This window comes from Gymnoscopelus braueri, assembly GCF_963280865.1.
Source record: "Gymnoscopelus braueri genome assembly, chromosome: 19".
In the NCBI taxonomy this organism is placed as follows: domain Eukaryota; kingdom Metazoa; phylum Chordata; class Actinopteri; order Myctophiformes; family Myctophidae; genus Gymnoscopelus; species Gymnoscopelus braueri.
Window position 1 is genome coordinate 32166789 of NC_137621.1, and position 11546 is coordinate 32178334.

At 41.4% G+C, this 11546-nt stretch overlaps 1 protein-coding gene across 1 annotated transcript in view; it reads right to left on the bottom strand.

Annotated features, from left to right (window-relative positions):
- frmd6 (FERM domain containing 6) overlaps window positions 1–11223 on the bottom strand; it is a 31195-nt gene extending 19972 nt beyond the window's left edge. The window contains exon 1 of the mRNA XM_080413752.1: window positions 11074–11223. The gene's annotated coding sequence lies outside the window, so the exon portion shown is untranslated. The remainder of the gene's footprint in view (window positions 1–11073) is intronic.
- Window positions 11224–11546: the final 323 nt, after the last annotated feature.

The following is an 11546-nucleotide window of genomic DNA, read 5'->3' on the forward strand; positions in this document are numbered from 1 at the left end:
TCTGGATTTGACTGTGCATGGAGAGAGACCAAATGCGACAGGAATATTCCTGTCCGTGTTGCTTTGGTGTCCATGCCTATCTGACATCACAACAGAGGAATGTTCAACGACTCCCAGGCAACATCTGAACATCTGTCTGTGAACCGATGGAATGCCCCGATGGTGTGCAGCGATGAAAGTGGAGAGGGAGAGACAGGGAAGGAATGAAAGAGGAGTGTGTGATGGGCCAGTGACTCACGCCCTAAAAATCGACTTGATTCCTCATTTTGACCTCTGAACTTCACCACGGGTGACAAAACAACAAAAATGCTGTGACGTACCAGTTCAATCTCTCTCTCTTTCTCTCTATCTCCTTCCCCATCTTACATATGAAAACCCAAAGTAAAGAGAAACACAAAGACACAGAGACACAGAAGAAGCACATATAAACACATAAATAGAAAGATGGAACAACACGCACATACACACGCAAACAGATGCCATTAGCTGTGTTACTGTGAGTCATGGCGATAACCACAGGAGATCTGCCTGGGGGACATGTGACACTTTCTGCAGGTGTGAATCGTCTCAGCTCAGACAAAAGAACGCTAAAGGAACAATCAAATGTTCATGATCACTTCTTCCTGTTAGAGGCAGCTCACGTTAAAGCTACATTGTCATTCTAAACAGATGGGACTGATGCTGGGTTTAGTCACACTACACGCACCTCCATGTGAATAACGATCAGCATGTGAAAGATATAGCCAGGATGGAATAACATGTTTACATAATGTTCTCCTAAGAGGTAATGTGTAGCTGTAAATGCATTTTTTTGGTGATGACAAAAAAACAGAAACAATACAGAGTACAATCCTTAAGTGTCAAATTAACAGTCAGGATTTTACATTATGTAGCTTGTGCTATTAAAGTCCCAAAACGTTAGCGATAAGTGTACACATGCAGTCAACTTTGACTCTTGCTGCAATGCAGGCATTATAGACAGGCTTACAGACACACAGCCACACATAGGCTAACTGGTCTGTTGCTGCAAAGTCAGAAAATACAATTGGACTAAGTAGGCTATTAAATAAGGCATACTGTGCACATAGCCTAATGCATTGGTCTTCATTAGAGTTGGTCATTGAATGTTCACAGTGATGGGTAAAAAAACACACTCAGCACAGTTGCATTGATGAGCCATGACCAGGACAGTACACTGTGGTGGTGCTGCTGCTGCTGCTGACCTTCAGGAAGCTGAGCTCTACTTAATTGTACAAACACGTGCATCAAAACTTCACACATACTGATGTATACAAGCAGACACATAAAAGAGAAATACACGCTATGACTATGGTCACACATACAAACACAAAAGTACAAACGTATGCACAATGCAAGTACGTGCACACAAATATATTTGACATGCACACACCATATCCTATTATTTAATGTACACAACCACACACACACACACACACACACACACACACACACACACACACACACACACACACACACACACACACACACACACACACACACACACACACACACACACACACACACACACACACACACACACACACACACACACACACACACACACAGCGTTATTGCACTCTTGCCTTCACCATATGTCAACCGCAACTCCAGAACAGCTGAGCTATGAGATGCACCGGAGGTTAATTAGAAGTCAGATCCAACTAATTGAATCACTTCCCTCTCTCTCTCTCTCTCTCTCAAACACAGACTCATTCTGATCTATAGCGACCACCAGACCAAGGGTCAAAACACTTTTTTTTTGGAAGTACCAGATGAATGTGGTTTCATGTTGTTTTTATGCTACTTTATATATTTACAGACCTCTCAAAACAAACTAATCAGACTACTAGATCTCACACCCAGCCAGGACTCATCTAACCCCTGCTCATTATGGTAGAGTGGGATGGCTCAGGGTAGAGGACAGTGTACAGCAACCTGCAATGGGCCTGGTTTTCAAGATTCTCAAGCGACCAGTGCCTAGTGCCCACCCATGTGCCTAGTGCCTTCTACTTCAAAAGAGTAAGAAACACCAGAGGGAGCTCCACAGATCTCATTCCCCGCAGATTCGGCACAAACATGGCCCTCACTATTTTTCTGTAAATATACTTTTATTGCTCCTAGTATTGATGATATCTTGAATAGTATTGTATGTCTTTATATGTCTTGATGAATTGAATACATAGGACCACAATAGAAACAAGCCCTCAGGGCTTTTTGTGTTATCCTTTTAGTGTTATTGTATAACTGTGCTTTTTGAAAATTGTTAAAGTATTCAATCAATCAATCAATCAATTCAATCAATCAATGTAGGGTAATGTAGCCTAAGTGACAATCACATGAAAGTATTTGCAAGTCAAATTGTTAGACTTAATCATGCCGATACAGTAAACACAATAATGCTTCTGTAAAATTCATGAGTTGAGAATTGACTGTGCTCACATGGCCTTTACACCATCTAGAGTCGACTCTTGTTTCAACTGACAGAAATGACATAATTGCAGTTAGATATATGATTCCCTTTCGAGGGATCATATGTCGCTTTCACCTGGTGGTTTGAGATGTGTTTAGTGTATTGTGAGGAGGACAACGTGCAGCCCATCGAGCTCAGGTCATGTTGTAACACAGTTAAGTTAATGGCCCTCGTTGTGGTTTCTCTGCTGAAGTCATATCACGTTACTCTGTCAGGTAGAAACAAAATACCTGGCTTTCACAGTAATACTACCATTCCGTTGTTTATAAGAGCAGTCCAGGCTAAACGATGAAAACCAATGTGTAGATTCTTGGCTGTCTAGTCATTGCTAATGATTTTAAAGGCCCATTGTGTCATGTCTAGTCTATCCATGAGCCATCACGGCACTGGGGAATGTCCATGAACTAGATTAACGGGCAGATTACCACAAACATATTACAAATACACACACACACACACACACTGGAGCAGAGGGAGAGAGGGCTGGATAATGAAATTACTGCTGCCTTCTTCGATCCCTCTTTCATTGCCTTGAGAGGGGTGATGCAACACTAGCGTGTGTGCATAGCAATGCAGCACATATAGCCAGTCAGCTTGGTACTGATTTCTGCTGCCTTTGTAGCCTGTAAGAACAGGAGGTCTATGGGATTGTCTCTCAATGTGGCAAAATCTCAACACTTGAAACACAGAAACAGCCTCTAACCTTCTGTATAAGCTCTGTCTATGTCTATCATATTTAATGTCTCTCGCTGATATCAGAGGGATCCCAATTCAGAGAGAGGAGGCCTCTACAACAGCATCCACCCCTCCCTCTCTCCTTTGACATCACAGGGGTGGAGTGCCTCTAAAAACCTATAACAGTTCCAGAACTAAAGTTGATGGCCGAGCCAAGGAAAATTCTCTCTGCTTGTATAGGGAGGAGGGGATAGTGTCCCCAGAGAAGAAGGAAGAGAAGAAGAAAGAAAGAATGAAAGAAAGAAAGAAAGAAAAAGAAGAGGAGGAGGAAGCTGAAAGAGTGACTGACAGCCTTGACTCTCCCTGTACCAACATAAGAATAGCTTCAGGTAAAGTACATAATGTCAGGTTTACAGAGAGACATAAGAGGGTATGCAAGAAGGATATGGAAATAGAGAGAGAGAGAGAGAGAGAGAGAGAGAGAAAGAGGGAGGGAGACGAAGAGAGTAAATGCTCAAAGCACGAGCATGAAAAAAAACTGCTGCAGTCAGGAGAATTCCACACGAACATCTGCTTCTCATTCCAACAATGGAGGCCTTTGATTCCTGACTCGCATAGCGAGCAAGAGCACCGCTGCCGTGTCCCCTGAGTTTGCCAGTGCACTACATCCCCTCGCAGCATCACAAGACCCAGAAATAGAACGCATCAATGGTAATCCCAGCGATAGGTAGAGACCTGGGTCAAACCGTAGTAGGAAATAGTATAGTTGTGATTGGAGTACTACTACTTGGAGTGCCAGATGGTTGGGGTTTACAGCATCAGGACCATATAGATACAGTATGCTGTCAACACCTGTAGCCTCCAGGATATGAGTTTGAGCTGAGGCACCTAACTAGAGTTAACACAATTAAAACCTACTGCTTGGAAACTAATCGATACCAAAAAAGCTTGAGTCAATTACAGTGATTTGTAAATATTTGTAGCTTACTTAACCACTTCAGCCCTTTGTGTCCCATCGCGACACATATGAGCTTGTACATCTGCTATTTTCACCATTGTGAAACTTTTTGCCTATGACATGCCCAAAATAGGAACCCGAGAATGAAAGTGGTAACATTTTTGACTGAAAATGTGTAACAGTTTTTACAGATTGAAACCTCAGTCTTGAGGATAATGAATGACTAGCAGACTTTTTTGCAGCTACATGACATCATTTTGTAAAAGATTGACATAAGAAAGACTAAGAGACTAGATAAAAAAGACTGAGAGCAAACTGTGCACAATGACATCGACAAACCTAAATTTATCTCCCCATTCACCTAGGCAGGCATGTGGCATGGGGTGCAGAAGCAGACAAAAAAATATGCCCTTGTTGAAATATTTAAAGGGTTTCCTTCAAAGGGCAGAGCTTTTAGAGCTGACGGCAGGACCTGACTGGGAAGGTCATTTCTTTTTACCCTTGTTCTCTGCCAAGAGATCTGTTTATTCAGCTGATGAGAAATGTTGCTGAGTATAAAGTTAGCTCTAAATCATGCTGGTCGCAGGATGGCATTGGCCGGCTCAGTGTGGCTTGCTAAAGCAGGAGTCTTCTTTCCTCCTGTTTAGCCTATGGTTATTGGTTACAGAATACTGATGGAAAGGTGGCCTAGAGGTTTAAGTGCCCAACCTGAAGCTGGAAAGTCAGCATCCTCCACAACAACATGTGAATGTGTTAAATGACCTTGAGCAAAGCACTGATTGTGAGCCCCTGCTTGCTTGCTCACTCACTGTTAGGATGCTCCAGTTGTGTGTTTGCTAACAATGCCAGAAATTGTTTTCCATGGGGTGGAGCAGCGAGGGGTCTACACATCCAAACAGTTAATTTTAGACTGTCAGTGAGCGACATCTACACATCTATTCAGTATTTATGTTAGCCTGTCATGATGTCAGGAAATGCCTGTCAAGAACATTCAGGGAAGGGATGACAAATTCCTATACATTCATTGTTCTTGGGAATGAGAATCAATTCCGATGTTAGCCATGCCAACTTCTACATTTAACTGCCTCCACTGTTAACAATGGAGACTAAGAGATTGATATATTATTACATTACATTCAGGCAGACTGGTAGCAACCGTAGCATTGTTAGTGGGTTAGCTGTACCACAGAAGGATCTGAATAGCCAGTGTGCGTGTATCTATAGGCCATGTATTAGCCTAGTAGTCTAAAGACCTTAGAAGAAGAATATCATTATCTTTAAGACCTAGTCTCTCACCATTGTAGTCCATAAAATCCTTGATCAGATATCTGTCTGACTGCTAGAATTCCTCTTCTGCTTCCAAGGAGGGTAGACAATTAAAAATAGCTATAGTATGATTTATCAACATACCTCAAGTTAAATAAGAAACATCTGCATCAAATCTATAATAGGGACAAATCTCTATACTGAATAAATACATTTTCAGATGAGAGACTGTTTGACTAAGGTACCTAATTAAATTGTTTTACTTAATCTCCCCCCACAACAGAGACAAGATCAGAAGCGCACATTTATGCTTAGGAGTACCCCTCGATCAAATGTCACGCTCATAATGACCAAAGGTCAGACCTGTACACACTACAAAGCATGTAGCTGTAATGCTGTTGTTGACCAGCCTGTTCACCAGAGAAACAATTTGTCACTGTATGTTACTGCAAATAATCCCCCAAAACGCGGAAAAGGTTTCTAGATGCAGACTACCGCTACCTGCGTTGCTACATTGAGATGCAACGTATCAGTGGTTTACAGAAATGTACAATGAATGGTAATGTTTCTTCTTCAATTGGGTTTTGTTGACAGGGTAATGTTTTTTAGCATTGAACTGAGTGTAGCCTCAGACACAACGTTATTTTAAGTAACTGAATCTGAACTTAATGTGGAGGGTATTGCAAAGAGACAGGTGGGCCAGGGCAGAAAAAAGGGATTGATCGAACGATGGGTGTGATGCTGAAAAACGGCAAATGTGTTTATGGCTTGAATAAATTATATGGTATCAAATAGACATATTCAATTCGTATTCCTAAAGATCCTATAGGCAATGTTTATGTATAAAATGTATGTTCATCATCTTGAACAACAGAAAAAGAAACAGAGATTGTGGAACAAAGTTACACAAAAATGAACAAATGTTCAGGTTTTTCATTGAAGTAGCTACAACTTAAGCTCAGTACAGTAACCTTCATGAAAAAAATATTTCAACATCCATAACATCTGGCCTCCATGTGGATGACACACACACACACACACACACACACACACACTATGTGCAATATATTATATACACTCACACATGCATCATTCACGTCTGTCTGTCTGTCTGTCTGTCTGTCTCACACACACACACACACACACACACACACACACACACACACACACACACACACACACACACACAATGTAGTCTATGCATACTCACTCACTTGCACATAATATGTGCAATATATTATATACACTCACACATGCAGGCATTCATTCACATATGCATGTCTGTCTGTCTGTCTGTCTGTCTGTCTGACACACACACACACACACACACACATGCTGTCACATGCACACAAACACACACACACACCTCAAACTGCCAGAGCAGCCAGACATGTTTAAACAGAGTCAGCAGTCGCTCTTCAAGCTCCCCACCCTGCAGGCTTATGGCACCCAGCATTCAGGCCTGGGACATGCATGAGTAACCTGCAAAACTAGCAGTGCAATGCACTGCAGAAAAGCCAACCTAGCCATTACGCACACTCAGAATAGAGTGAGTGGCCTTAAAGAAGAAGGTTAAAGAAACAGCTGCAATTATTCCAACACCCAATCCAAAACACTGTTGGTTTTCTAGTGTCACTAGACAACAACTTTGTTTTTTGTTTGGAATGATTGCGCAGGTGATCTGACTGGTTTGGAATGGATTCTATGGTGTGTCTTTAATGTTATATTTAGCTGAAGTTAAGTTACAAGATCTGCCAAATGCTGTTTCTCAACCATTTTGATTGTAATGCATGGGATAGCTTTGAATCTCTATGGCTGTGACAAAGGAACAGAAGACATCTCTATCAGGTCTGGGTTCACAATTATAACCCATTATAATATTATGTCTATGTAATATTATGTCTCTAACATCCTTAGGGGTCACTAGCAGCCAGATAAATATCTTGAGTGCACTTCTGCAATCTCTGAATGCACTACATTTTCACCAAAGTGGCCAAGTGGTGAGCAGAGTGAAAGAAGCTAAGGACAATCCAAGGAAGAGGGAGAGAGAGACAAATGCAGGAAGCACTGACCCCATTTTTCCCCCTTCCCTCCTCATGGTGTACTTAAGAAATGGATATCAGAAGACAGACTGTAGCGTGGGCTGAAGAAGAATGCCACCGTCTGGGCAAAAACTTCGTAATTCGAGCTTTGGTGACTTTCGGGTTTTTCCTTTAACTGAAGTTTTACATAATCATTTGAAGTTTTGAGCAAGTTTCATGAGCTACGTACAGGCGCCGGCGCCTATGATACCATACTCATTTAAAACCGCATTCTGGATATTTCAAAAGCATGTATGGTTATTCATCCAAACAAGCTGTTTGTAATTCGTTGTTCTCAATTCAGAATTTCTGAAGATATAAAGTTTTCATGCAACAGAACTGATACGGGCCGGACCATAGAGGACTGACAGGAGAGAAGCGGCAAGCCCTGGGCACCTGTATAACTTACATGGAGAAGGATGTTTGACTGTATTCACACCCACATAGTCAAAGTGAAGATAACCCATGCAACAGCGGGGGTGAGAGATAGGGTTTCTCCTCGTCTATGGCGATAACAGTAATCTCATCCGTTCTTATGGTGCGTGCAGTGACAGTCCCATACTGCTGTCCTCATATTGTACTTGAGACTGTACATGCGCCTCTTCTCAGACACTTTATCCTTCAGGATAGGGCTGCTGGTAGATTCACTGATAAATTGTCGGGGGGAACATTTATAAACAAGCCTCATCTAAGGTATACAAATCCACTCTACATTGTATTAGAAACGAAAATGTTTTTGGCTTTCCTCACAGAGCACGTGTTGCTATATGGAGTTATGGAAACTGCATAGGTTATCACTAGAGGATATTAATTGGGTGAGCCTCTGTTATTGAAATATTCACGTAAAATGTCCCCAGGCCCCTTCGCTGACTCAACAGTGGGACTATCACAATGGTGGAAGAGAAATAGAGAAATTAAAGAGATGTAGAAGCAGATAATCAAAGTCAGCGAGAGCGAGAGAGAGGCAAAGCGTTTCCAGTTACCTCTATATGAACAAAATCGTCTTTTTAACAGCTCAGGTAGGCTACTGTGTCTACCCAAAGCTGGCTTTTGTATTCACTGCAGAGCTTTACCGCTGGAGAAAAGCACCCCTGGGGCTATGGTCTTTGTGTTGGGCTTGTGCTGGTGAGGTTTTAGATCGAGGAAACAATCACTTAATGTGTGTGGTATTGAATCCACTGTAAGATAAGCCACTGAACTGGCAACAGTCTGTAGGCGACAGACCAGTGCCACATGTGGTTTCAAATCAAAACACAGAAAGTGGACGATGGCGGGAAGTTCCATAAACACAGAAAAACAATTCAGTTGTGTTTATTGGTGGCTATTGTGTGGCTCAAAGAGAAGGAGTTAAAGGATGTGTGCATGTGTTCACACACACGCGCGCGCACACACACACATACCATCTTTGTCCACGTTTCCACTTTGAAGGACTGTATAATACAGATATGGTTCCTACCCCCCTCATCAACACACACACGCACCGACCATTGACCACCTTTGTCCACATTTCCTCTTTGTTTCCTTCTCAAGCAGAGGTCTTCCTGTCCAGACAACACCTGCACCATCTATGCAAGTCTCTCCCTCTCTGTTTAACTCTAACCTTGTTTCTCTCAATATCCCTTCCTCCCTCTCTCTCTTCCCTGTTTGATTCTCTGCTTCTCCATTCTAACTTTCAACTCCCCTTCTCACTCTCCTGTTTCTTTTCACGAGAGACTGCAGGCTCTGTTACACCTATCATTGAAGACTGTCACCAGCACAAAAACATGACTTGTCTTACTTCCGTTTTCCTCCACAGCTGGAGTAGAGGCATGTGTGTAAGTTGAAGAAGAGGCCACACAGGGTACTTGATTAGCTTGCCATGTGTACAAGCTATTAGCCTCCAGTGTTGGAGACCTTTGCATGAGACTTCCTCCCTAGTCTAAATAACACTGATGTCAAGAGATCAAGCCACAGTCTTTGAAGATGATTAATTCACAGATGCATGCTCACATTATAACCATATTACTTTGTGGAGTTGCATTATGCTTTATGTCCATACAGCCTACATAACAAGCATCATAATGCCTTTTTTATGCCTCTTTGAGGTAATGAAACCTTCCAAATCTAGATTAAACACATGCGTTTCCTGTCAACTAAAGGAGCATTCCCAATGTCTTTGTCAATGATTGCTGTCCAGTCTAATATTAAACAGAGGGGGAAATGGTTGACATTCCTGAGCAGAGCACTGAAATAGCTTTGCATTTTGTTCAAACCGACAGCAAAGTGTAGAAAAAGTACCAAACACCGAACCTGTATGGCGTGTAAGACAGGAAGGAACACATCATTTATTCCACCCGAGCTCTGACTATCATAAGGCATTATACACATTCCAAAGGATGCCAACAGTGACATAGTCGGCAGTGTTGCCAGGTTTTGTGAGAGAAATAAGCAACCAGGTCTAGGAAAACAAGGCCAAAAGAAGCAACTTAGGTCACATGAGCACTTTAAACCTAATATATATAATATGTATATCGGCTATTTGAAAATAGCCGATATACAAACTCACAACGCGTTGCATCATCTGCTATTTTCAAAATGTCTTGCAATAAAATGTGGAATATTTGGAATATTTTTTTGAAACATTTTAACTACACAAATGTACAACACAAAATATCCACTAATTTAAATAATAATGACAAATTTGGAAGCAAGCCTAAATAAACAAGTACACTTTAGAAACAAGCCAAAAAACCCGCAACCACCAATTTTTACAAGCAACTTTAAAGAAAAACAAGCCCAAAGTCGCTTATAATAAGCGGACATGGCAACACTGATAACTACACATGATTAGCTACTCCATCCAGTTATTTGATCAAACCATCACTAGACTAAATATCTTCTAAGGCTACAAATCAATGTCTGAACGCTGAACAAAACAAAAAGACAACACGTGGCGACAACAACCACATTGTTGCAGCATTCTTTAAAAAATTAAAAAAGAATAAGCTAAAAGAAAGTCACCCAGCATCACTGTTGGTAAATCAAGACACTACCAACTACAGTGATCATCATCAGACTCAACATAAACAAGTGACTTTGTTCAGTAGGCTAAACCAGTAGTTCTCAAACCTCTTCATGTCAAGGACCCCCAAATTGATATGTATTTTGGCCGCGGACCCCCATCAAAATATATTGTGCCACAGTGCCAGGGACCCCCAGAAGCAAAGATTTGAGTTAAAATGTTCACTTTAAATATATATATATATATATATATTCAAAGATTTGCACAAGTTTTTCAGATCTTTCAAAAATAGCAGATCTACAAGCTCAAAGTGACGCGCTATGAGCTTGTATATCTGCTATTTTTGAATATCCAAATATAAAATATGGTTTAAGTAGTTAAAATGATTGTGACGTTATATTAACACATTTCGCTGGGGACCCCCTGATACTCCCTTGAGGACCCCTGGGGGTCCCCGGACCCCACTTTGAGAACCAATGGGCTAAACAATGACTGAAACTGAACACATCGCGTTACGTTGTTTATGGGGGAGCCCCGTGCTTTAAAGTAAGGATAAAAGATGTCAATGGTGTTCCCAGTCAAGTACATAAATGCAACTCACCTTTCATGAGAAAAAAAAACAAAGTATTCCCTTTAAGAGTGTAAATCCAAATGACTTTATTCCTATACGCTTTAAGAAAAGATATCCAACTAAGAATAGACTTGGGTTAAGTTTAGGAGAAACGACCGCGGGACAGACAGCCTCCTCCGACCAGCGCCACATTCTACTGGAACAGTAACAAGTAGATAGGAATACATGTCGGTGTTGCCAGATCGTCTGAGAGAAACAAGCAAGCAGAATAGACATGACTGCTTCGAGGTGATAATAATGATGTGTGTCACAATCACAGTAAGGGGACTGGCTTACTGTCTATGAAAACAAGCCCAAAAGAAGCGACTTTAGGCCACATGAAGCATGAGCACTTTAAATCTATATTCATCGGCTATTTGAAAGTAGCCGATCTACAAGCTCACAACGCGTTGAGCTTGAGCTTGTTGTGAAAAATATTTTTGTTACATTCTAACACAAATTTG